Source organism: Triticum dicoccoides, chromosome 5B (assembly GCF_002162155.2).
Source record: "Triticum dicoccoides isolate Atlit2015 ecotype Zavitan chromosome 5B, WEW_v2.0, whole genome shotgun sequence".
Lineage (NCBI taxonomy): Eukaryota > Viridiplantae > Streptophyta > Magnoliopsida > Poales > Poaceae > Triticum > Triticum dicoccoides.
In genome coordinates, this window is record NC_041389.1 from 356,578,975 (window position 1) to 356,584,748 (window position 5,774).

General features: G+C 48.0%; 1 long non-coding RNA gene across 1 annotated transcript; it reads left to right on the forward strand.

Moving 5' to 3' along the window:
* The first annotated feature begins 2,605 nt into the window (after nt 1-2,605).
* On the forward strand, nt 2,606-5,452 carry LOC119305511. Its single transcript, XR_005148690.1, has 6 exons — nt 2,606-3,042; nt 3,156-3,400; nt 3,517-3,612; nt 4,505-4,600; nt 4,714-4,863; nt 5,022-5,452. It is a non-coding gene; the product is annotated as an uncharacterized LOC119305511 (long non-coding RNA).
* The last annotated feature ends 322 nt before the right edge of the window (nt 5,453-5,774 follow it).

Below are 5,774 nucleotides of genomic sequence, written 5' to 3' on the forward strand. Positions count from 1 at the left end.
CCGGTGTCTATATAAACCGGATGGCTTTAGTCCATAGGGCGAACAACAATCATACCATAGGCTAGCTTCTAGGGTTTAGCCTCCTTGATCTCGTGGTAGATCCACTCTTGTAACACACATCATCAATATTAATCAAGCAGGACGTAGGGTTTTACCTCCATCAAGAGGGCCCGAACCTGGGTAAAACATCGTGTCCCTTGTCTCCTGTTACCATCCGCCTAGACGCACAGTTCGGGACCCCCTACCCGAGATCCACCGGTTTTGACACCGACAGTCACCCACAAGCACCAATCTATAGTTCCGGTAACAAGATTGAACACAAGAGATGAACTAGGGTTTGAGATGAGATGGTGATGTTGAAGATGTTGCTGGAGATTGCCCTCCCCAAGATGGAAGAGTTGTTGGTGATGATGATGACGATGATTTCCCCCTCTGTGTGGGAAGTTCCCCCGACGGAATCGCGCCACCGGAGGGCAAAAGTGCTCCTGCCCAAGTTCCACCTCGAGACCGTGGCGCCCCGTCCCGGAAGTCCTCTCCTTATTTTTTCTAGGTCAAAATGACCTATATACCAGAAGATGGGCACTGGAGGTGGGCCTGGGTGAGCACAACCCACCAGGGCGCGCCTGGGCTCCCTGGCGCGCCCAGGTGGGTTGTGCCCAGGCGCGCCCTGGTGGGTTGTGCGCACCTGGTGGGCCCCCTATGGTACTTATTTGCTCCAATATTCATCATATATTTCATAAAAATTCTCCATAAAGTTTTAGCTTGTTTGGAGTTGTGCAGAATAGGTAGCCCGACGTAGCTTTTCCAGGTCCAGATTTCCAGCTGCCGGAATTCTCCCTCTTTGTGTATACCTTGCATATTATGAGAGAAATGGCATTAGAATTACTCCAAAAGGCATTATTATGCATAAAAACATCATAAATAACAGTAGAAAAACATGATGCAAAATGTATGTATCAGTTGTCTTGCTTCTCGCGGCGGCCGCCATTTTCGTTGTGCCGTCCTTGTGCCTGGCCTCGTTAATAGCGATGGCGGGCGGCTGCTGGTACACCAGCATTGGCAGTAGTGTTGGTGCCGACCAGTGGACGTGCCCGCGGTTCCCTCTGCCATAGTTGTTTCATTTGCGTTCGAAGCACATGTATTGTAATCTCCCTGTTAAGTGTAGTTGTTAACTCCTAATCACCATGAATGTATGCAATCAAACACCGTGTGAAAATTTCTTTCATGATGGCAAGACCCGTATGCACGCAACGAAACTACTTGACAACATCGTTTTTTGCCTCGTTTTTTCTTAGCCAAGCCATGCTCAGCCTGACTCATTTTTCCTCGTTCCAACTAGGCCTTGCTCAGAAAGTAATCAAACACGGCCTAACTTTGATGCTTTTTTTGATTCAAGACCATCTAAAAGGAACAAATGGAGTTGTTATCCATGACAAGAAAGAAAAGTTTCTTTTAAAACGGAGGCAAAAGATTTGCATCACCGATTAATTAAAGCTGAAGATATTTGCCTACTTAATTAAAAGAAAACCGAACGAAAACTGATACAAACAAACCACATGCGGGCTACTCATAGAGCATGCAACCCAGTAAGCACACGGTCAATCTGACAACCATACCCAACATGCAATGAGCACCACCCCCATATTTCCACAACGCAAAGAAACCCCCAACGAGAGAACCTCGGCTGAAGATCACATACACTGCCAAATCCAGAAAGGCAGGCCATGCCATAAGGACAACCCAAAAGACTTATGACCATCAATCAAGCAATTGCAGACGTCTTTTCTGTGGCGCCACTCTTCTTGCTTTTGCTTCTAAGAGCCTTCCCACAATCGTCTTGCTGCCAGATCCAAGGCTACTCACCTCCAAATGTTTTGAGCAAGCTATGAAGCTCTATCTCGAACAGAATCACAGAATCGCATCAATCTACAAGAAAGGAAAGCTCATTTTTGCAAAGAAGAAAAAATGGTATGCGCATGAGACTTGCGCGTCGATTTATTATGAGAGAAAAACTTGAAACTTTACAACGGCGCACCCGAGACCTATGAGGACCCCACTCCCCAGGCACCACATACCACCGGTTACATTGCAAGTTTACTACTCCCTAAATCCAACCGTACCACGCCCAGCTAGTTTGTGCCGCAACACGAACTGCCACACGCTCCACTCATCCCAGATAAGCGACGCCAGACCGTTCCTAGTCATAGCCACGTTGTCGAACACTCTACGATTCCTCTCCTTCCAGATGGAATGCAAGACTAGGATGATTAGGGCGTTCACCTCCCTCCTTGCTACCTCCTGCAACATCTCGCTTGCCACCGTCCACCAAACCACTATTGTAGCTTGAGTCGTTGGTGTGAAGTTTTCCCAACCTTTAACCTCTAGCACATCAAACCAAACATACCGGTTCTTGCAAGCATACCGGGCAACACGGCTGGTGCGGCAACCCTCTTGCCGCAAGACGGTCCGAAGTCCAACATTGTTGCAAAGAATTCAAATATACTTTCTCCGTTTCTAAATACTCTCTTTGTTCGATAAAGATTGTCCCATGGTCTTTTTTTCAGAAAAAAAAACCCAAGCGAATTCCCGACAAGCCCCTAACTCCCTGTCGTCTCCCCCGCTCCTCTCCCGCACTGGAGCTCCCCTGCTCGGCTCCCCCGCGCGTAGCCGAAGCTCCTCCGCCCGACGCCTCCCCCGCAGGTTCCCTCTCCTTGTCCCCTCCCCCTTCCTCATGGTGATCCAAGGCGAGGAGAAGGCTTGATTTTTCTTCTGACGGCGGCGGCCTTCTCTGAGTTCGATTCTCTCCAAACCCTCATCCTCGGCGCCATGGCGGCGGCGGCCGTTTCCGGGTCCTCCTCCTCCTCGGTGCTGCGATAGCAGCTCGCCCGCGGCGGCGGCAGGAGCGAGCAGCAGCAGTGGCCGCGCGAGTATGCGGCGAAGGAGGTCACCTTTGGCATCGGCGCGCACGCCGCCATGCTGCGCCGGAAGCCCTGTATCGCATGCGTGGTCGGCGTTGCAACAGCCGCTTCTCCTTTGCCATGGGTGATTTTTTGCTATGCTAGTTTTTCCCATGTTTCTTCTGCTTTAGTTTCCCATGTGTTCTTGTCAGTCTCTTAGGTGATGTAATGTGGGTTTGATTTTGCTGGTGCTTGCAGATTTCTTCAGGGGTCGGAGGCCAACCACCACATGGCAATAGTCTGAAGACTGCATTTGAAATATGCCTTCAGCATAGTTAACTACCTTGCTAAACTTGTCATGTTGTGTGTAGATACTGCCCCCGTGCTTGGCAAACTTGTCATGAGGCATCCTTTTGTTGCCTTTCCTACTGTTGACAAGACCAGGGTGACCATCAGGGAGCAGAAGGAGGTCACCGTCCAGCTAATTAACTACACCAAGAGCGGTAATTAATTTTGCATCATCTAGTGACAGATTCCTCAACTCACATTTTAGTTCTGCTCCCTGCCCTCTAGGCACTCCAGTTTCTTATCATATCTGCTTTTGTTTGTGATGGATCAGGGAAGAAGTTCTGGAACTTGTTTTACCTGCAGCCTATGTGGGTTCAGAAGGTAGCGAAATGTTATTGAAATGCTGAATTTGTTTTGGAGCTTGCAGGTATAGTTACATGGATATTACTCTTCATGATTTATACTCAGACATCAATGATCAATGATTAATGATTTATACTCCAGCAATTCCAGGAATGATTTTAGGATATTGCTCTAGATTAGGAGTTTTAAATGGAGTACTCCATCAGATTAGGATACTACTCTAGATTAGTGTAGCCACTACCTAACAATTTTTTTCAAAACTGAATTTCAGAGTACTCTAAATGCTGTGTGCCCTAGCATTTTTGTGTTCCCTGGCATTTCTGTAGCATTCAGTACCATGACAATTTTAACATGTTGAGAAAATTTCAGTAACATGAATTTGAAATTGAGTACTCAGTGTAAGGATTAAATGCACACAATTTGGGTATTAGCTTCCCATTCAACATTGCGGAAATTTCAAATATGCTAAGTATCATTGCTAGTGGTTGGCTGGCCAGAGAAGAGAAGACAGTTTATTTGGCATGGTTCAGACTAGTAATTTGTGTTCAAGAATCTTCCTGTTCTCCCATTGTTACCAAGCATGATCTTGCTTGCATTGCCGCCTTTGCTACATGAAGCAATAGGGTAGGTTCAGTTTCGCTGAATTTTTGAAACTATACATCATTTGCTGAATTTTTGCTCTACATCACTTGCTCCTTGTAAATTATTGCATATATAATTTTTGAAACTATAGGTGAACCTCTTCAGCAAACATAAAACAGTTAACTGAAACTGTCTAAAACAGTTAAGTCCACTTGATGCTTAGCTAATGCAGGCCAACAGAATGAAATGAACTACGAATTTGTTCTCTGAAATAGTACATGCTTTCTCTAGACTGAGTTTCCTGCCTTTTCCAACTGAAACTCAGTCAGCCCTGGCTAATAATTATCTTGCTCACTGACCCAACAACATCTCAGACTTTGAAGACATGAGCTGCGAAATGATATATGGTCAGGTGCCCCCACCAGTGGAAGAAGATCCAGTGTCGAAACAACCCTGCTATCCCAGCCTCTGTGAGTGCGCCCAAATTTGGCAACACTTTACAAGTACTGAACCCACCTAGCGCTGAACTTGCACTAACATGCATCACCTGTCACAAATTTGTTGTGCTGCTACAATTTTTCAGGTTCCATATCGACGCCCTCCGCTGCAATATGTCCCAAAATTCAGAACTAGTCTTCTGCAAGCGCTCACAAGGGTTTTGATACAAAATTGTGCATGGTGCCATGGTATCGGATAGGCCAGAATTTCAACAGGGACAATAGATAGTGCATCGGTAAATTTCTGAAACTTGGGGATGCATCACTGGGACAATATACAGTCACTATAGAGAATAATTTCATTACAGAGTAAATTCACTATACAATGATGCTGCCATGATGCTGTAATTAACATCAGTTCCACATCAATTTGGCCATATGACAAGGATTTCAGGGCAGGGGCGCCGGTACCTTTCACGAGTAGCAGAGCCGGAGTCGTCTGGACGAAGAAGTAGAAGATCGGGGGCTGCCTGTACGAAGATCGGGAGCTGCACCACCACTAACAGAAGCAGCAGAGTCAGAGGAAGACGGCAACAGCAGAAGAGGACGGAGTGGCGGAATACAGCGCGCCGTCAGCCGTGGAGCCGCCGCCCGTCGAGGTGCGCGCAGGTAAGCAGGGGCGGCGCAAATTGGCAGCCGCGGCTCAGGTGGGCCTTCGTCGCCGGCTGAACACCACGGTGGCTGGGGCGTGCGGTGCAGCGGCGAGGGAGGTGGAAGAACCAGACGGTTGCTTCGAGTTGGATTAGGAGCCGGGAAAGGAAAGAGTTGCAGTGTTGCCCGGCGAGGGTCTCAAACTCTCAATTCATGCTTAATTAAGCTTTGGCGCGAAGCTTCAAATGCACGCAAGCAAATCCGATTTTCTCACGAATCACATCACATATGCATCCACGGTTTGGAATCGGCCTGAGCTCATCAATAAAAGGGAAGGCAGCCAACCTGCTGCCTTTGCCCTCGCCTCGCTCTGACTTCTCTTCTCGCACTTCCGATCTTCCCCATCGTCTCCTTCACCAATCACCAGCCCTTACCCAGCGAAGCGACCGGCGTCCCCTGTTCCCTTCCCATGGAGATTGCCTACCCCTACGGCGGGGAGCTCACCAGGAAGCACGGCTCCGTGACAGGCCAGCCGTTTGCCGCCAAGATCGACATC